The following is a 22,386-nucleotide window of genomic DNA, read 5'->3' on the forward strand; positions in this document are numbered from 1 at the left end:
AAGCTGGAAAGGGATAAAAGAGAGAGAGACGGGCAGGGAGAGCGGAAGAGTGCGACAGAGACAGCGAGAGAGAGATTCACATATTGTTCCCTCCACATCTCCCCCTCAGTGATCACTGTTGGAGGCTCCTAGTACAGCAACACTTAGACTGCATTCAAGTGATACGAAGGCAGATTGTACTGGACCTGCAAACGTATCTGAAGTTTGCAAACGCTATGATGGAAGATATTTGCACACAGTGTCAATAATGAACACGTTTTAAATTGTCGCATAGAAAGCAGACAATTAAAGTGAGGGCACTGGCAGCTGGGCATTGTTTCCTATTGTATATATTTAGAATCATGAGCGGCAAAGCCAGGCTTTAATTCATTCTATTTTAAAACACAGCATAAATCAACGCAGACACATCTGGGTTGTTAAAGAACAGGAGTGTACCAAAAAAGGAACGCCAATTCCCACCACTGAGCAAAAGGAGTTTTAATGATATGCCCGTATTGTCTTTGCAATGGTAACAGATTCCCACAGGACAAAGCCCCAATTTCGATGGGACCTAAATTTTACCATGATAAATGTATTTTATAGAACCACAGTCAACGGAGGACGAGGTGCACCTTAAACATACGTGAGTCCATGCATCATTGAGAGAAGCACCAATGAGTCTGCGTAGCTGTATGCCCGGCTCGCTGAGGAGCTTAGACTGTTGATCACAACCATCTGCTGTAATAAGCAATTCTGCATATACCGTGGCCCGAGCTGCGTTAGAACTTTGGAGTCCATTAGAGCCAACTTGAACCAGGCATGGAATAATACGAGAAACCAGTAAATAGCACACTGAGTAGGCGTTAAATGCTGGGTGTGAGAAACCACTGTGCTACCAGACATTATGCTCTGTACTAGCAAGAGCTTTTAGGCAGGTTCAAGGGCAGCTCTATTAAGAGGGTGTCCCCGTTGTCTAGACATGTTAACACAAAGATATGGAATAGCGACTTCAAACCTTAAATCAAAATGAGGCTGGGAAATCTCCTTAGATTGGAAAGGATAGTCCGTGGGGGCCACCTGGGCGTGTATGTACAAGCTGTAGTAAAAAAGGATGCCGAGCATAGGGATCGGAGTTATTAGAGCAGGCTCACAACATGAAATAGCAATTCAATTTCCAGTTGGGAGTATTCCATTGGATCCTGAACGCCACCCCCAAGACTTATGCCTTCTGTGGCCAAATGTCCACCATCACTACCCCAATGAGGAGCCTGAATGCTGTCTGTGGTCAGAATGAGATTAAGCTGTTATGAACATTATGGTGGGCATCCTCGACCCACTGAACAATACAATCCTCCCAGGTCATCCCAGTAGCCAATGCTAGTACACAGGACTGGATTTTGACATCCAAGTGGTCAACAGAGAATTGACTGTACAGCAGACCACGCCGTCTCACAATGCCTTCCGTCGTTTTCTCAAACAGAATGAACGGAAGGAGTAGCCGGATCGACCCCAATACTCTGTGAGCCCACTAGCAACAAATGAGGAACTAAGGCCATCTTCTAGCTGTTTTCCTACCTCAGTGAGGTAAGCAATTGTAAAATTGTCCCCCAATACTTGTCAAGCTCCTAAGGTGCTGAATGGTATACCATGGCCCGTTGACAGGGTCAATAAGACAAGAACTAAAATTCATCTGCTATCTTGGCCCATGAGTTAATCCTCTCACACACACACACACACACACACAGCAGCACATATGTAGCACACAGATTCGAAAATCAGGCTATGGGGTGCTGAAGGAACTACCCTCACTCTAGACATGGCTCTAATGAACGCAGGACCACCTTCCCCAAGTCTTATATAGAATAGGTAAGCTGACCTTCGAAGGATAGTTGGAAAACACATACAAATCAACAATGGCTTCCTCAGGAGTGAATAAGTCCGTTTTTAGATACCACACAGCCAGTCTTTTGTGGGGAAATACGTGATGGTCTCTAATTATGTTATGGAACATTTGCATACTATCAACCCTATTCAGGAGGCCACAGGGCCAGTTGGGGTTACTGGTTCAAAAATGCTGGAGTTCTGTCCTTTTACGCTGGAGCCTGCCCTAGTATGTCTCTGCAAATTGGGCCAAGTATATCCCTTTCCGCACTGGACTCTCAGTAGTAGCGAGGGTGAGAATTCACAGGCTTTTCAGGGGCGTTAGTGTGGAGGTTACTCAGACTCAAGAATTAACACCACCACCCAGCAGCACAATTAGACCAATGTCCAGCCCCAAGCTTCTCTTTGTAGAAACAACAAGTACTTCATCACACAGAAAACAGAGAATTCCATTACACAATCAAAAATGCATATATTCCCAGTTCATGGGTATGAGTCTTTGTGCTCTAGCTGCTTCTGCCGAACAGCTTTCCACCTGGCACTCATAGGTCCGCCTGTCTCTGGACTCCCCCCCACCCCCGCCTCCTGAGATTTTGCATTAGAGGTAGATCAGTAGGTGCCGCTCGTTCTCCTCCCATCCCCCTTTGATTGAGTGTCAGTACTAAGCCTCTTGGGCCTAGACCAGTTCAGTCTCTCACAAAGCAAATTGTTGGAGCACTGGGCTATGTTCGGCCCCGTCATGGCACCAGTGTCTTACCAGCAACAGGAGCCTCCAGGAAACACACTGCAATCTCCTCAAGAGCTGTGCAGCAGGATATAACTTGGAGGGTCACAGCAGGAGCGGAGGCTTCTGATGTGGGCCCACTTCCAGGAGGTGGGCTGCAGATCACAGCTCACTCCAGTGGGTACTTGACAGAACAGAATCATAGGTATGTAGTTCTGAGAAGGAGACAACCATGGGAGTGTCACCTACATGTACAGCATGCCGGAGACATTCACGTCCCAATACAATACATTTGTGACAACTGCCATCTGCAGCGATGCTTTAAAAAAAATCTTGGGTCTTGTTTTAATTTTGAAAATGGCAATAACAGACACACACACACGCACGTACTCGAGCGCGCACACACACACACTCTCCTAAAATAAGGCTGAATAATCTGTGTGAATCTGGATTGAAGATTGAAACGAGGGTGAACGTAGCATTTATTTGCTATAAAATTCATAAAGTAGTATTCACACATACAAGATAACCTGCATAGCCACATTGTTAAAAGTGAATACTTTGGTGTAACTGATTTTATTTATATTGTGCTCAAACACAATATGAAAATATGGGGCACCTGTCGTCTTCCTTTGGAAGTTCAAGTTATGTTTGAGCAATCTGGCGCATCACTCTATTCTTTGTGCATACCCAGTATATCCAAAGCATTCAAGGGAACTACACGTTTTGTGCACCTAAGAAATGCTGCACTAATGGAGCAGTAAGGAACACAGGAATGCATAGTGACTTTTACCAACACAGCTGCTGTAATTTGGTTATTCGTACCCACCTCAAGAAATAATCATAACACTTGTGAAGCACTAAATGCATTAAATAAACATGCACTGAACTCCCTGGTAGCTTTGGCACAGAATAGAAAGGCGTAACTCAAAGGCAATGTGCAAAGAATTTATGCAGTACCAAAACAGGAGTAAAGTCAAAATGCAAAACAAGAATCACAAAACAAATTAGAAAATAGAGTACAATGTAATAAAACAAAGGGACACCAAAAAGAAAAACATCTAATAAGAAAAACTGGAGATGTGATTTTTCAAAGTTATATGTAGAAATGGCGCCAAGAACCACAAAGTGCCAAAGATAGTCTATGGTCATGGAAGAACAGGACTGAGGCGCAATTTGACACTGATCGCAGTGGAGCGCGGGTAGTGTACACTAGCCAGGTTTGTCCTGGTCAAAGAGTTTACCTTCTGACTTTAGTCCTTTAGGTCCCAATTCACCACAGGAGTACAATTCTAAAGCCCCTCGGGGGAGGCACTTAGAGAATCACCGGGTGGCCGGGAGAAGCCAACAGGAGGGTCCAGTCCAAGTCCATTTGGCAGTGGTCAGCTGGGTAATTGCAGGAAAAGGCCTCTTGTAGCTTGTGTTCCTGCAGCTTTAGCAGGTCATCCTTAGAACCCTTGGAGTCCCCTTCTTTGTCCTGGGTATGAGGCAGAAGGTCCAGTCCATGATCCAAGGCTCTTCCCTGGTTGCAGGCAGCAGATTCAGTCCTCTTCTGAACTTTGTCAGGTCCAGGAGTGTTCTGAAGCAGCTGCCTAAAATTGTTAAATGTATGCCTGACACAAGCTAGTGGGTAAGAATGACCCCTGGGCATGCTCTAACCAATGGGGTAAAGGTTCTGAGGGTAGCCTTACCCACTTTGGCCATTTTCATGGCTGGTAGTGTGTGTGGAGAATGTATTATGGTACTCCCAGTGTCCTCCCACATCTAACACTACAAACCAGTTTTAGGCAGTATACCCAACAAACTCAGAAACAGGGTCTGGTAGAAAAAAAGCTAAGTTCAATAACTAGACGGTTGATACACGCAAATTGTTTTGGCATCTTGTTTCCATCCTTTGAAATGTGCCCCAAATGTTATAAGAAACCCCCAGCAGACCTCTCAAGCAGGTCTTAACACTCCAGCAGGATATGACACAGTGATATCCACAAGCAGCCCACTGGCTATGGGGAAAAAAAGAATGGTACAGGTCAGGGTGTTAGCTACATCTGCTTGTAACATAGTATGTCTCTTTGACGTTAATAAAGTCCTTGAGCCCAGCCCACAGGTCATGCTGTCCAGGGCACAACACCACCTCCCCACACGCAAGGCCTTTTGTCCCGCTCCTGAGGGTAAGTTCATATCTCTTTCACACCTCCAGAAATGCTAATTTCTGGTCAGCAGGAGGGAGCAAGCATAATGCAGATTTAACTTCCGGGCAAGACAAAGGTGATTTTTGAAAAGTCCCCTTTCCAAAATATTTATTACAAATCCAACTTCACCAGTGAATTGGGCATGAAATACATATTTCAAAAAGTCTCAAAATGTAATTTGTAGCTGTTTCCTAGGCGGAAATAATATTTATTAAACTTAATATTGTATCCCAATGCTTTGGTATGGAACAGTAAAACCCCGCTACAGTGAAACCAGCTTGGAGGAGCTAGTCACAGTAAGGACATGTTTAACATTATACTTTTACATGTCCTACCTTTAAAAACAATGCATGCTGCCTTATGGGCAAATATGCCAACTTAGGGCTGACTTAATAATAAGTAAAAGAAAGTTTAGGCCTGTCAAAAAAGGGTTATTTTGCTATGTCAGATTTGCTATTTAAATAAGCTCAGCCAAATTATAGTGGTAGGCCTGGAGACATTTTTTACCATGCCACTCCAGTGGATGGCACAAAGAGTGCTGCAGTCCACTGGTAGTATTTCATTTACAGGCTTGGGGTACACTTGGTACCATATGCTAGAGACTTATGGGAAAATGTCATTAACCAATCAAGAGTATACAAAATGTGACCATGTTTAAAGGGGGAGTGCAGGTACTTTACCTCTGGTTAGCAGGGATTAAAGTGTGCAGAGTTCTAAGGCCAAAAGAGCAGTCAAGGGAAAGATCTGGGATAATACCAGGCAAAAGATGGTAGTTTCCAACAGCCACGGATAACACAGTTTGGTAAAGGCAGGAAGCCAGAAATTGAGCCTACGGTTTGTAGTTGCACATTGTGCAATTCAGCTATTGTATGGTTTCATCCTTCTCTCTTCCGTTTAACACGAAAGGTCACTGTTTAGGTACCTCAGCAAGTAGTATTATTATACAGAGTTCAATAAATAAACTTATGAAAACACCTATATATGTATGTATAGTATCAGACTGATTTAAGGTGTGATACAAAGTAAAATGTGTGCCTTTCTCTCTGGAATGTATCCACAGGCACTGGAGCTCAAAAACAGTGACAGGACTTGTCTGTCTGAAGCCAACCTGTACATTCCAAGTGTCTCCTTGAAGAGCTGTTACAATAAGAGCGAACCCTGTAGGGGCTCCATGACCACCTTTGTTTTGCTAATTATTTGTGATCTCTGAGGTGTAGGGTCTGTCATAAAAAATATTATTTTTCTCAAGTCAGGCGAGCCAGTAGTCATATTAACATAAAATAGCTTTCTTGTCTTCTGTTACCCTGTTGGCTTGACAAACAGAATGATTTTAGAAGAGGCTGAACACCTCAATGACTGTGTTTTATTAACAAAACAAAGAGATCTTGAAGCCGCCCACAGAGTGTGCTATTCCCTCAAGGAGACATGATGTACAGCATGGATTCAGAGAGGCATACAGTAAAATGGTCACTTTCCACTGCACTCCAAAATATAGAGTGTGAGGGATATTGTCTAATACATCCCCCCGCTCAAAAATCTAGGGTACGGGGGAGGATACATTCCCCCTGTTTTCTGGTTCCTACACTCATGTTATAGTCTCTCCCTTTTCCCTGCTAGAAATACATGGATTGCATCCTACTGTTTTGTCCAGGAATACCTTCCACTCGTCCCCTTCCTCCTTCTGTTTGATTCTCCCATACGTAGATATCCACCCAGGTGAACCATGGTGGTGGTGTAAAGTTGAGGGTGTCTTTACCATTTAGACCTGCTGGGGTCTTGGGCCTCAACCCCAGTCTCGTCCTCTTTACTGTGTCTCCATGAAGCCCTTCCCATCAATCCTAGGTGAGCATCATACATATGTATGGATTTTCTGTTGCTCCTGTGTAGACTATGTATACTTTTCCCTGGTGGAGTAACAGTACCTACAATTGGTTGCTTTTCTGTTGCTCCTCATGTTTCAATGTAGACTCCATGTAATACTCCTTGGTGGTTTAAAAGTGCCTTCAGAGGGCTGGCTTTCTATTGCTCCCCTCCTGCTCCCAGGTAAACTCTGTATTTCCTGGTAGTTTAAGACTGCCTCCATTGGGTTGGTTTTCGGTCCCTCCTCTCTTGCCCTCAGGTAGCCTCCCTCTCTCTGAGGAAACCTCGGCAGAAGGGTAGCTGGCTCACGGACAGCTCATAGTCCACTGCCTTTGCTCCAGGCCCACAACTGTCCCCGTTTCTCTCTCTCCCTCTGAGAAAGCCACGGGAGCAAGGGCACCTGACTCGTCTACAGCTCAGAGTCCACCGTGCCTGCTCCAGGCCCCCATCCCTCTCTCTCTCTCTGAGGAAACCTCAACTGCAGGGCGCCCGCTTCGGAGGCAGCTCAGTGACCACCGCCCATGCTCCATGCTCCATGCCCGCACCTCTCCCTGTCTCTCTGTGTGGAAACTTCGACAGCACGGTGCTTGCTTCATAGATAACTCAAAGTCCATTGCCCTTGCCCCAGTCTCACACCTCTCTCTCTGAGGAAACCTCTGCAGTAGGGTACCTGCCTCATGGACAATTCAGAGTCCATCACTTGTGCTCCAGGCCCACACCCCTTTCCTTCTCTCTCTCTCTCTCTCTGAAGAAACCTCGGCAGCAGGGCACCTGCCTCTGTGACAGCTCAGAGGCCACTGTCTCTGCACCAAGGCCAGCATCACTCTCTCTCTTTCTAAGGAAACCTTGGCAGCAGGGCACCTGCCTTTTGGATAGGTCAGAGTCCATCGCCCCTGCTCCATGCCTGCACCTCTATGGTAGTGAAAACTCCACAATTCAGAAAGTTTAGTAAGCACTTTATTGGAGCATCCATGCACCATGAGAGTAGCAGTGCAACTGACCACAGAAATCTCCACAGAAAATAGAATGCACATTGAAGCATAACACAATATGACCAATAACATTGAATGCATACAACATAAAGTTAGGCTAGCTAACGGACTGATGTAACTGCATCCTAACTTGTAGAAGAACATTTCAATAGAGCACAAATTGAGAACCAAGTGTGTTCTACTAAAGAATGAACCTTACTACATACCTTTTTCCTTATAAAAAATAAAAACATAAAATCCATTAACAACAAGATTGGGAAAACCCAATACCCTACTAATACATGACGAAGTTCTCAAACCTTTTTAGGTAAAATCCTGTTCCTTTATTCTTCCAATATGTTAGGAACAGCACTCGTCATGTTTGAATCATTTTCCATCACTTCCATATTCTTTACCAATACAGTGTCACTCACAAAATCGAGTTCGTTGCTACTATACAAATCTTTGTGAACTGTTGCATTTACTTTTGCCAACCTGGCAATAATCAACCAGGCCCTATTACTTAATAATGCAGATGTTTTTCCAACTTTCATTACTCGAAACACATCCGAAAATTTAGATTGCCCTTTTTCTTACATGTATAGGTAACATGATTTTGAGTTTGTCACCCACTTTTAATGGCATTTGTCTTTTTAGCAGAATTCATATTTGTCACAATTTTCCCTTTGTTTCCATTGTCACTATTATTATTAGCCAACGTATAAATGTTTTTAATGTCAATAGTTTTACCATTAGCACATAACCAACTCGGATTGACCTCTTGTCTAGGTTTCCTTCCCTTGAGTAACAGAAAAGGTGAAAACTTAGAGGTGAAATGTGGTATACAATGATATGCCCATATCTAATCCATTACATGTTTCTTAACATCTATACGTGCATTTAGAGCCCATTGACTGCCTTTTCTTCTAAGGTTTTGTTGAACCTTTCTACTAATCCGTTCATATTCGGCGAATATAGTGCCGTACTTATGTGCTGTATATTAGCATTCTTTAGAACGGGGGTCTCCAACCGGTCGATCGCGAGCTACTGGTAGCTCGCCAAACCCCCATGAGTAGCTCGCGCCTTGCATCTCAATTGTGTAGCCTGTTCTCATCATTTAGTGTTCTGAGGCCTTTTTTCATTGCCGTTGCCTGCCATCACCAAATCCAGCTGCTCAGATTGGCCTAACTGAGCTTAGCTGGGGTGGTCAGGGCAAAGATGATGACGCTGTTGCTCCACGCCACCTGCCTTTCACAGACTGGCACCGCAGTCTTGATTGTGCAAGTCAAGACATGTGCCGGAGCAAGCACCAGGTGGGTCGGAGTGGAGCAGAAAGTCCCGGAAAGCCTGCTAGCATGCAGGTGGCGCAAGCAGTATTGAACTGCTACGAACCCCACCACCCGCCTTTTTCTGCCTGGAACATATTTCATCAGCAGATCAAACGGTAAGCGTTGGCCTGGCCAGTAAACACCATAATAATGCATTGTTCTCTAGACTCGAGCTGCGATGTGCGTCTTCTAACCTTAGCCGCTGGTATGCCACGGGCTCTTGAAAGACTGGAAATATCTTTTTCTCCCGCTTTCCAGCTCTTGGTTATAAACAGGACAGCAGTGTGTTGCAAAGTACCAGTTTCCTTTACTGAAGGCACACGATAAATCTGCACTCCTGAAAACAACGTAATTGTTCCTCTCTTCAGAAAGCTACGATTTTATGATCCAGTTTTAACTCTTTCATACCCTCTGTGGCCAAGTCATTGACAGAGCACAGGCACGCTCGTCCAAATTATGCATGTGTTTATATCCAATATTCAGGGATAGGGATGTGTGTTTTCAAAATTTGACACTTACTGCAAATAGTCACTGTGATGCTGTCGCATTTCTAATATGTGATGTGTTTCGATCAAAAGAAACTTTTTTATGGATATTGCATGAATATTAACACAACATTTCTCGGCAAAATGTCTGTAGCAGACCGTTACACGTCATCCACATTCATAATAAATTAAAGGAAAATGATATTTAAAACGATTTGTTTAAGCATCCACAGCGAGCTGTGATATTTTCATTATAGATTCTCAGAATTAATTTGTAATAGCAAGCTTACTGTTTCTATCATCCAGTAGGGGCTTTTACAACAATTGGGCAGGATGGTACAATGTTGTCCGAACTTTGCACAGGGTTTTTGCAGATTGTATTTGATTCAGGCTAGACTGCTTGGGTAAGAGATCTGTAGATGTAAGACTTTGTGCCACATCCGAGATTGTTCCAGAGCTGAGAAAGCAAACTACTTCACCCCTGAGTTGAGAAATCTTTTGATTACCTTCATGTACTAACATAGGCTCCGACACCAGAAAAAGGCACATACTTTTCTTGTGGTATATATGCAACCTTGAGTACCTTTAGTTCTGAGTGCCAGTAAGAACTCGCTCTAGTCTAGTCCTTTTTGTGTGCAGAACCCAGATTCCAAGTCTCTCTCTGTTTTGTGTTATTGCCTTAGTTACATGTGTTGCCTTTATTATCGAACGCACACCTGGTGAATATGGCCTCTTTTTGAGCTATTTGCTCAGAGTCAAGGGAAAGACTTTCTTGAGGACTTGGGGAGGCACAAGTGTTCACCAGTTGCTGAGCAAATTCAAGACGCTGTTGTTGTTTTACCCAAGGTGTAGGGACCTTAAAGACCTCAATTGGTGGAGGAACTGACGTGTTTAGTTTGCTAGGAGAAAGGGAAGATGGGGATGTGGGAGAAAACAGAGGGATGTGATTAGGTAATTCACAATTGGCTGCTGTCCTCAAACAGTTCTGGACTCAATTGCATGGTCTCCATGCCCAAGTTATTTAGCACCTGGGCTTCTCGCCATCACTTCTGGTATGATGAGTGTTGGTAAGCCCTCAAAGCCTTCTGTTGAAGAAAACCAGCATCACAAGTGTCTTTTAGAAAATTGAATTTTGTCGGTGCTTTTTTAAACTTTTAAAACTTCCAGGTGAATGGAGAAATCAGACTATGTCCGCTGTGTGCTGCTTTGGATTTTATACCTTTTAATGTAGGCAATGATTGTCGTTTCTTTTTCCTGATGGCCACCGGTGGGGGAGGGGCTCTTACCCGCCCAGATCTCAGGTTCCAAAACTTTACAAAAAAAAGAGTATGTGGTGAAGGGGAAATAATTGAGGTTCTTACTAAATGAGTCTCTTTTTTGAAAACTAGTGACTGCATATCTAAGCTAGACTTCAATAAATCACATTTGGTAAGGAATATATATGTTGAGGTTTAACTTTTGCAGTGTGTGAACAAGTTGATCGAGGATTACAAAAGGAGATCTTAGGCTTGTATCCCACATAGCTCGTTATACTTTCCAAGAATGCTTCCAAGCAAGACAAGATTTTGCTTCAGGTAGCACAACCTACGCTGTCTGTCACTTCAAAAGAGGGAGTGTGGCCCCTTTTGTTCAAACAAAAGTAAGGGTTCTGAAGAAATTAGGCTTAAAGTCAATTAAACTGGGCGTGCGGCGTCTCTCGAAAAAATGCGCGAGTTGCTTGGCTTTAAGTAGCTCACGACGATTTTCAATGACCAAAAGTAGCTCTCACTACAGAAAAGGTTGGATACCCTGCTTTAGAAACTTTGAAAACATATTTGAGGTGAACTGTGTAACGCTGTCTGATACAATGCTCTCAGGAAAACCTTTTCTGAAAATCTCTAGCAAAAGCTCAATTACTACTCCAGAATCAACTAGAGAGACCCATTTCACCTCCACCCACTTAGATAAGTAATCTATCACAACTAAAATATAAATCTTCCCATTTGAAATACCCTCATAAGGACCTAACACATCAATAGCCAACTTTTCCCACGGATTATCAGGGACCGAGGATCGTAACATATTGGAATGTTTCATTTTAAGGACTTTGTCTGAATCCATACACAATAAGTAATGCTTTACAAAGTTAATTACGTCACTCTCAATATAAAGCCACCAAAACAAATCCTTGACTTTTTTTAACAGTACCCGTTTGACCTAAGTGACCCGAATGGGCAATTAAGATGAATTATTTCCTAATACCAACAGGTGGTACGACTAACTCACCCTTCAGAATCAATTCCTTGCTGAGGGTCAGCTCATCTCTAACCTTGCAATGCACACTAAACTCTTTAGACAAATGTTTCTCCAATAGCCATCCACTGACAATATAATCCGTCAAAACTCTCAGCATTTCATCCTGTGAACTAGCCTTTAACCACTGTTCCTTCAATGCCACTTGTGCCGCTGAAAGTACCACTTCTTCAATGGTTGCTACAAACATTCTTCTTGAGGAAAAACACACTTTATGGGTTTGGCATCACCTGTTAGTCTCGACAAACAGTCCGCTCTTACATTTTGCAACACTGGTATATAAGCAACAGTAAAGGTATATTCATATAATTTTGCAAGTAACCACACTAACTTGGACGATGCCTTTCCAACTCCATTCTTAGACAACAAGGCTATCAATGGATTATGATCAGTCTTCAATTTAAAAGGCTTACCCCACAAGTATGGTTTGAAATGTTCCACTGCCCATGCACAGCCTAGCACCTCTCGTTCTATAATGGAATATCTGGTTTCTTTTAAAGACAGTGGCCTAGAAGCAAAGGCAATGGTGTTCTCAACCCCTCCTTTAACTTGGCTCAAAACTGCACTAAACCAGTGGTGCTGGCATCAACAGTAACTATGTTGTCAGCAGACTGAGCAAAAGGAGACAGGGGTTTGCACTCCACAATATCATTTTTTATAGATTTGACTGCCTGGGTGTGTTCATTAATCCATTCAAATTTGACTCCTTTCTTTAACAACAATCTTAATGGTTGCACTATATCTGCAAAATTGCACACAAACCTAGAATAATATTCACAGAGTCCCAAATACAATCTGAACTGATCTTTGTTTTGTGGTTCACTCATATTCCATATGGACTCAAGAGATCTTTATCTGGAGATATACCTGTTCCTTTAATTTGATGACCCAAGTATTGTACTTTTGATGCACAAAACGTACATTTGTCTAACTGAATGGTCATACCCTTTTCTTCCAGTATCACAAGTACCATACTCACAGCCTCACAATGTTTGTCCGCTGTATCAGAATATATCAAAATGTCATCCTGTAATGCCACTATCCCATCAGTGGTCTTGAAGAGACAATTCATCAGTTTCTGAAACACTGATGCGGCAGATGACAGTCCAAATGGTATCCGAACATATCTCGGCGTGCCTTTAGGAGTTATAAACATGGTAATATGCCTAGAATCGAGCAAAAACTCAATATGGTGGTACGCCACTTTTAAATTTATTGTGGTAAAATATTTAGCCCAATCTAATTTAGCTAACAGTTCCTGAACTTTGGGTAAGGAATGATATTCGACCACAATTTGATTTATTAACAAATCTCCAGTGAATGCGCAGCCTGAGATCCCCCCATTTTTTTTTTAATAACCAAAACTATGTGAGAAACCCATTCTGACGCATCTACAAGTCCAATTACCCCTTCATCACACAACTTCTGGATAATTTCTAACAATCCATGCCTCACAGATAATGGTACATTCTTCATCTTAAATTTGGTAGGTGTAGCATTGTCCTTCAACTGAATTTTATGTGAAAAACCTTTCACTTTCCCTAATTCCTTCCTAAACACTTCCTTGTGGTTATTAGGAATCCACTCCACATATTTACTGTCAACTTCATAGACACTCTTTACCATCAGCAACTCTTCCGCCATGCACACTTGTACTTTGGCATTAGGATGTAATGTGATAATAAATCTTCCCTGATGTCTCCACCAAGGACATGCAGCTTATCCACAGCAATGTACACCTTGCCAAAAATGGTTTTGTGTTTGAAAGATACCTCAGAGATAAAATACCCCAACATTTTAATTTCCTTCCCTACAAAACCATACACATGTTTGCCATTAGGTTCTAACTTTCTGTTCTCCCACTTTTTGTAAAAGAAAGAAAGAATCAGAAATAATAGTATAAGGGGATCCTGAATCCGCTATCAGCTCTAAATATTTCCCATCAATATTAATTACAAACGAGGGTACATACGGTTCGTTATTAATCTCACTTGCTTCTATGGTGGTACACACAACAGGACTTTGCACATTTGAATCTATGTTTCCCTCTCTCCACCAAGTACAGTATTCTCCAAACCTACTTCATTTTCCACCACCTCCTCCATAGTCTGTTCCAACACACTGGACATCATTTTGCTTGTACTCTGACACATAACTCCAAAATGTACAATTTTTTTACATTTAAACTACTTTTTACCTTTTGCTGGACAATTTTTTTAATGAATAGAGTGTGATCTCGAACCATAACAAGTACACCTTTGTCTACAACCTGTAACATTTGGTGCATATGGTTGAAATACTTTCATTTTATGCACAGCTGACTTTTCAATAAATGCAAAACGATTTGCCCACAATCGAATTAATTTAACAAAAATGCTCGCTACACAGGAACCCTCCCTGCCGGTCTCTGCTGCAGCACTCAGATCAAAATATGCTCGCTGCACCAAACAATGTGTGCGTGTCACTGAACCTCCTCTTGCTGGCCTCCGTCGTTGCACGCAGATTCAGTGTGCGTGTCACTGAACATCGCGCACATCCAATTAAAACTTGAGGCTGCTGATATGCAGTGGATGACACCAACGGTAATGGCACTTGTTCCTCCTCTCATGCCTCCGCTTGTGTCACGGTCCTTCGCGCACTGACACTTGCTCCAACTAGCCTCAAATTGAGATTCCGGTGCTCTGCAAGTCTCTGCATATATTCTGATCTGCAACTACTGCACAGCTGCCAAGGTTCCAGAGTGCCACGTGTGACATTTTTGTAATTTCAATGTAATTATGAGTGACATTCAACGACTATTAGTGACACTTTCTCGCAAGCAAAATCAAGCAATGAAGACGAGGGGAACATATATGGAAGGGCACTCATCTAGTATCCTTGTGAGCTGATCGTACAGTAAAATAATTGTGTAATTGTGCAGTATATTTTAAGTGTTTGATCTGGAGGGGCACAGACTGAGGATTGAAAACGTACCACAGTAGTTGGTGCCGGACTGGGAACTGAAATCAGCCCTGGCAAAATTTGGCAGACCAGCCCCCGTCAAATTTGGCAGACCAGCCCCCGTCCAGCGCGTAGCGAGCGAGCGAAGCGAGCGAGGCTGACCGCTATTAGGGGGGTTTGGGGTGGTTCTCCCCCCAAGAAAATTTTGGAAAACAACCGACCAAAATTGTGAATTTTACAGCACATTTTTCATTACATATTCAATTGTATCAACTTTCAAACCACAGTAAATAGTAGATGATGACCTTCAAGAGCACCAGGTTACCCACCCAGTCATATGTACCCATAGACATTCTTTCAGAGAGCACCTTTATCAAGCTTATGAGTGAACAGGACGTCTTTCTCGTTATCTCCTCCAAGTTTCTCCCCCCAAATTTCCATTATTCCCCCCTTTCCTTTCCCTCCTCTCCAGCATTTCCTGGCGTCACTGGGGATTTCAACATATGACACTGGCCTTGTAACCATAACATACAATTATCTCCTTTATCAGTACAATTTAGTGATCTTGTGCCATGGGAGGGGGGGGGGGGTCACAGTGGTGGACATTTAGTGTGGTATGGTAAATCTGGTCCCATTCTCAACAGATCAGTATTACAATTATTCAGAGATAGCAACGAGATTGTTGAGCAGGCAATGCAATGCAAACTGTAATGGGAATGTTTTGAAAAGTTAGGTAGAAACTTCAATGCGGAAGGCCGGTGTTATTTCTATGAGAATGCGTGATTTCTGCTACTGTACGATACCTGTGCCAATCAATGCCACTTAAGTGATCTGGCCTCAGGCTCTCCTCCTTACTGCAGCATGATGTTCTATTTATATAATTTTGTAGTGGCAGGCCACATGAAGTGAGTCAGTGTAAAATTGCTATAGATTTCGCATATTTGTGTGATTACATATTTGATTGCCGGCCTCAGTGAGGTAGCAGTATTTGCGAGATAAAGAACACAGCGCGGAAATAGAAGCCACTGTTTTGGGGGAGGTCGCAGATTATCTTGTTGAATCAATGCGCTGCTTCAGAATGTACAACCGCATAAAAAGCTGCACCGTATAGAAGTGCGCGATCCCGGCTACTTGGAGAAGTGTCCAATAGCAATTGGTTTCATCATGACAAAGAAGTAATAACTTTCCTGGAAAGGTATTACTTCTTTCCTCCCCTTCAACACTGAAGCGACCAATTTCGGCTTTAACATGCTGGTATAGTCACGTCCTGCCCCCCCCCCCCCAAACCTCCCTCACTGCACCTACCAGCACGTCACCGCCTCCCTGAGTGTGTGTCTGTTTATGTGCGCCAGGGTCAGGAGGGAGAGTGTTGTTTGGCACATGGCTGCCAAGTGCTAACTCGCTAGCCAAGCGGAAGTAATTGGGGCCGTTTCGGTTTCCTCACACAGCAAAAGAGCAGGCCCTAGCAGCAGGAGGTGACTTTCAAAAGAGGCACTAGCACTGAACACACAAGTGCGCATTTTACCAGCGCAAACTCCTTTCTTGTGAAATCCGGCCTGAAATCCGGAAAATTAAACAAAATATAGGTCATGATTCATGAACCAACTGAGCCAGCGCTTAGGGAACGCACCGAGGGCGACCTTCAACAGATGGAACTGATCAAGGGTACAAAGGCCCATTAGAGGTCAAAAGTTACATTGAAGAAGATGGTAGCAGCGCTAAACCCTTTACTCTATAACCTGCACCATAAGATGTTAAATTACAATCCTATATCAGAATCGCGAATGATCCTGGAGCCCATATGACACTTCTTGTAGGCTAGCTTCAAATTCTGTTTGCATTAGTTGGTGAAAACTTTATTAATAAGAACGTGCACGAGGGGCACACTTTGGAGTGCTTTAATAAAATGCTGCTCTCCCGAGAGATGTGATTTGTCTAGTACTGTTTTTATTTAATGTATCCCCATAATGGTAGCGAGAGGAGAATGTTGCTGCAAGGGTGTGGCCCTAAAATAAACACCATCTTTAAAGAAAAGCAGCTGCCACCTTTGACTTGCCTATGTCTGTGTTTCAATGCAATGCCCTCTTCTATGTTGAGGTCACTCGCCGATATTGTCGATGCGATGCTGAAATTACTGAGATAAGTAAAGGCATGTAAATATTGTGCGCAGCTCATCATCTTGTCGCTGTGTGCCTTGAATACGAAGCACACATCCTACAGCGAATACAAAATCAGGCACCGTGTTAGCAGCCGGTTAAGATGCGCTGTCTCTCAGCACACTACATCGGTTATTTAGCGTGAATACTGACTGCACAATCACAATGACATCTAGATACAAGAAAAATCCATGTGCACCACACAATAATTTGACACCGAATTGAAACATCTAACCTAATTCAGGAAACAATGCGGACTACACTAAAACAACCACCCTGATGTAAGGATTGAACGTGGCGCTGACCAGGCTGACTGCCACGTGTTGGCAGTATGTTCTGTTAAACTCGGTAATCCACATGGCTCGGACTCCTTCCCAAAAAACAGACTTATCTTTCATGTTCAGGACAAAGCCTTTGTCCTGAACATGAGCTAAAAAAGGCCCCCCACGTTAGCCTAAGCGGCGCAAGTGCCAGAGCCCAGTGGCAACACCAGGCAGTGGCCAGTGGAAAACAAAACAAAATTTAAATAAATAAACTCTAGAAAGCCCTGTTGTCTGCTTCAAATATATTTTTCAGCACAAGCCCCAAGTTGGGGCTTGTGCTGAAAAATATATTTTAGGCAGACTTGCTGACCCCAACCTTCGCCCCAGTTACAGCCCCCCAAGAGTCAAGCAGCACAACAGCGCCACCAATGGGAGCACAGTCACACATATCCACAGTGCTGCACTAGCATAGCCAGACTCTCGCAGGCACAGGCAGGCACAGGCAGGCAGCCACCCACCCACCACCACCTCGCTCCGGCAGCAGTGGACTCCGCCGGTTGAAGGAGGAACCAAAGGGTTGCCTGCAAAAGGGGGGTGTAGGTAGCAGGCCCGGCTCCAGGAATTTTTGTTTGGGTGGGCCAAACGCACATTCGGGTGGGCCACTGCTGGCCCGATTTATCGCTTATATATCTAGCCAGGCCTGCTTCTGGGCCCTACTTTTATCTCTCCTTAGTCTTACAAGGTACAGTAAAACACACTCTTTCTAAATGTTATCACTCTAAAAAAGTGCTTTTCTTCCATGTAATGTCCCTTTGATGGGAAGAGGAGGTTTCTAAGGTGGGAGTATCTAGCAAGTGACTCTACTCGGGCTCCCTCTGTGCGAGCCTTCAGGGAGAAACCCTCTTCATTACTACCTCCACCTGACCCCTGACTGTGCAGCGCACTCCCTTACAGACTTGATGATCCACTTTTCTACCACCCCTCTACATTACACCTTATCTCACAGCTGACCTTGGGACCCAGCCCCATATCAGCCACCATTCAGTTCCACTTTCATTATTCCCAGTACAAAACAAAAGTAAAATCACCTTCAAACTTGAAACATTGAATATAGCAGTAAATGTAATCAGCATGCATGTTAAAGTATGCTCTACAGTTGTACTAATCACATGACTGTTAATTAAATAAACAAAAACAGAAAGGCCCTGACAGGGCCGGCTTTAGTGCTGGTACAAAAGTCTTTTTGACCTCTTTCTCTGTAGATAACTTACCAACCACCCTCCAACAGTGCTCTTCATCTCTCCGTAGCCACTCCCCCTCATGGCCTCCTCCTCAGACTCCCTAACTACCACCCTCCACCAGTGCCCCTCATCTCTCCGTAGCTCCCACACCCCATGACCTCCTCCTCAGATTCCCTCACTGCCAACCTTCACCAGCACCCCTCATCACTCCGTAGTTCCCCCCACCCCATGACCCCCTCATCGGATTCCCTCACTGCCACCCTCCACTAGTGCCCCTCATTTCTCTGTAGCCCCAAACCCCATGACCTCCTCCTCAGATTCCCTCACTGCCATCCTCCACTAGTGCCCCTCATTTCTCTGTAGCCCCCCCACCCCATGACCTCCTACTCAGATTCCCTCACTGCTCCCTTCACTAGCGCCCCTCATCTCTCTGTAGTTCCTCCCCCACCCCGTGAACTCCTCGGATTCCCTCACTGCCACCCTCACCAGTGCCCCTCATCTCTCTGTAGTTCCCTTCCAGCCTGTGACCCACCTCCTCCTCAGATTCCCTCACTGCCACACTCCACTAGTGCCCCTCATCTCTGTAGTTCCCCCTGCCCCATGACATCCTCCTTGGCTTCCCTCACTGCCACACTCCATTAGTACCCCTCATCTCTCCTGTAGTTCCCCCACCTCATGACCTCCTCCTCGGTTTCCCTCACTGCCACTCTCCACTAGTGCCCCTCAGCTCTCTGTAGTTCCCCCCCACCCCGTGACCTCCTCCTCTGACTCCCTCACTGCCTCCCTCCCTCACTGCCACCCACACCCTTCATCTCTCCGTAGCTCCCCCCACCCCATGACCTCTTTCTGGTATTCCCTCACTGCCACCCTCCACTAGTGCCCCTCATCTCTCCGTTGCCCCTCTCATACCCATTCCATTTGTTGTATAGCACTACTCATATCAGTGTAAGGTGTCACAGTACTTTACATAACAGCACACATTATACAGAGACAATAAATCAGTTTACGCGAAATGTCACATAAGCTAATGAGGATTACAAGTTGTAGAAATCACTTCATCCATTCTGGTGGGCAGTATATTTTACGGGGGTTTGGTCGGGAGAAGCACAAAGTCAGGATTTAAAGAGTACTCCAGTGGTCAGGGTTGGCTTTACTGATAAAAATGTATAACTGCCCAAACAAACTCTTTTTAGTAACATTAGAATAATGAAAGAATGGAGAAGTTCTAACTACATCACAACACAAAAAAGCGAAGTTTGTATGCAGTTTTTTGATGACAGTTCATTGGTCACTGTCTTATGTTAAGATAATAACTTCTGAACTGCAAGTAACACAAGGATATCTGTGACAGAGGTAGTAACCCACTGAGCTATTCCCATAAAATTCAGTTTATCTGCATTTACGAACTACAAACCGACAAATGGTTGCTCTGCAGCAGGATCGTAATTCACAAGTTAACAGTTTTTATTGTTGTTGTACATCGGTGGCAGATTCACTGCGAGGGCTAAGGAGGCTCATGTTTGGGTGGGCCTGGCCCACCCTCTAGAACCGGGCCTGGTAGGTAGTGGTGCTGCTAGCATAGCCGGAGTCTTGCTCGCAGGCTCAGGCAGGCCTGGCAGCCTGAGCCAGCCACCACCTCGCTCCGGCACCAGTCGGCAATGGCATCGCCACCGTGTTGTCCGCCCCCTGGCCCCTGCTCACGAACAGCAAGGAGGCCTGCCTGCTCAGTGATCTAAATGCCTGGCTGACTCTAGTCTAAGTATATCCACAATCCAGACTCAGGGGCCCCCAGGGTGCTAGTGCGCTGCGCAGACTGAACCGGCCGTGCCGGGGATCAATAAAAAGGTATAAGCGATAGGTCAAGGCCCTGGGCCGGGCCGCCGGGGGAAAGGCCTATACGCTATACCCTTTGTTTAATCCCGATTCCCGGCCCGGCCCACAGTAGTGCCAAACAAATGCCATTGCCAACCAATGCCATGTTGAATTTATCATGTTTCTTCCAGTGATAATAAATAATTTGCTAAAGACACTGTCACTGACTCACCTCGGCGGGCGGCGGGCGGCGAGTCGACGGCGGACAGTCGGTACTAGTGAGGGAGGGACAGGTGTCACAGGCAGCAGGCAGAGGCTAGAATTCTGAATTAGAAATAAATTATGGGGTGCCCGTGCCTCGTTCCCTCAGTAGTCTCTGTCTTCTTTAGTGGCTGGCTGTTGTTGGTCTGGAATGCTCCTTGGTCGGGGTCACGCGCACTTTTTATTGTTGTAACCCCAATGCGCATGTCACCACAGGGCCGCCCCATCCTAAGGTGGGTGAACTGAGACCGTGGTCCTCGCACACGCGCGGGCTGGCGCCGGCGGAGATTTCTGCGACTGCGCGCTGTGCACGAGCGCGCCCGAGTGACGACCCACCCGTAATGCAGGTGATAAATAATAAATTATTGCAGCAGGCGAAGGCGAGTGATGATGTCAGTGAACTCTGATGAATGAATCTCATTTTTTATAGATAAAATTGTGCTTTTTCTGTCCCGCACCCACGCGGAGTGAGGAGAGACACTGTGAGAGAGAGTAGTGAATGTGATTTCTATCTTACTAACGCCGTCGGCGGCGTCGCACTCGCGTCGGACCAAAAAAAATCGGCCCCAGCAATGAAACCGGCCCCCCTGCCAAAAAACCGGCCCCCACCCCTGGCAGCCTAACGGGGGATTGCCCGGTGCCCGGCATTGCCAGTCCAGGCCTGGTTGGGTTTGCTAATAAGAATACATTTATAACCAAATTAATCCCTTTTAGCAACATTAGGTTCTGTGATATGCATGAAGCACGTTCTTTGCAGCAGGCACATTAACCCTTTAGTCTACTGGTGAGTCAACTTGCACTGGGCAAATCTCTGATCTCTCCCAGGAGGAACATTAAACCCCACGTTCTCTTTGACTTAACAATGGAGTCAGTGCTGGGAAAATAACTTCTGCTGCTCGGCCTGTACACTGTAGCTGCAGCCTGTGGGGTCACTGTCACTGCAGACAGCTGCTTAGACTGTGGGCAGTGCTGCGATGTGCTAGAGACAGTCGCCAGACCGAAGAGAGCAGGCCAGCACAGTGACCTAGATTGTTCTGACGCTCTTCTCCGCATACCATAGAGTTCTGCGTTGCATCTAATCTGCAGCAGTAGTTTGTGATTTTTTAAGGCAGGAACAGCATGCTTTTTTTCAGAGAAGGGTCTGAATTTTCGACATCTGTTTAAATGCGTAGTTCATTCATGGTTAAGCATTACTCTGCCTCTTCGGAACGGATTAATTAGGGAGAATGGTACCCTGGCTCAAAGTTTACTTTGCCCCATGACAGCTGTGTGTCTCTCTTCTACTGTTTAATTTTTTTTTATATCTGCGTAACAGAACAACCTCGAATCTCAGTCAACCCGATCTCCTTTTGTAATAACTGTAGTAGCTGATCCCGGCACCTTTGGCCTCTTCAACAGTGGGAGCGAAAGTGTGAACAATGTATGTTCTGATCCTTTACGAGAACCTCTTATTGATTGTTCTTTGTTTAAACTAGAATTCCATTTTAGCACACACTGAAACAAATCAATGCGGATCGATAATTTAATAGAATGCACATTGAGCAGTTCCTAACAATCCCCCTATTACTATCCTTCATTAGGAACTGGGTCTAGTGCCACTATAAGAGTATGCCAAATAAGCCCCTCTGATGCTGTGGAGAGCCACCTGTGTTAAGCCGGAAACTGTACTCAATAAGAATATAATTAATGATTGTGAATCTTTAGATAAAGCTTGTAAATGTACCTGGTTGAGGTATGTGAAAGATCATCTTGCCCTGACTGGGAGAGAGGACTGCTACCGTATCCATCACTATTGTCTAACATCTCTAAGAAACAACTAAAATATTCATTTCTTACCATAAGGGCAGAGCATAGGTTGCAGATTGAGAAAGGGAAAAAGAGGGTAGCTAATTTTCTCCCCCTTGTTACCACCACTTCTATAAAACCATATCTCACATTTTTATTTACTCGCGTACAACGTTTTTACCTCATCAGATTTAGGTTTGGCATTGCGCACTATTTGGT

The 22,386-nt window shown here is 44.6% G+C and overlaps 1 protein-coding gene across 1 annotated transcript in view; it reads right to left on the minus strand.

Moving 5' to 3' along the window:
• Window positions 1–22,386, minus strand: part of GPR19 (G protein-coupled receptor 19) — a 154,609-nt gene that overhangs the window by 30,993 nt on the left and 101,230 nt on the right. The gene's annotated exons all lie outside the window — the stretch shown is intronic.

The sequence above is a fragment of the Triturus cristatus genome, chromosome 4_1 (genome assembly GCF_964204655.1).
Source record: "Triturus cristatus chromosome 4_1, aTriCri1.1, whole genome shotgun sequence".
Lineage (NCBI taxonomy): Eukaryota > Metazoa > Chordata > Amphibia > Caudata > Salamandridae > Triturus > Triturus cristatus.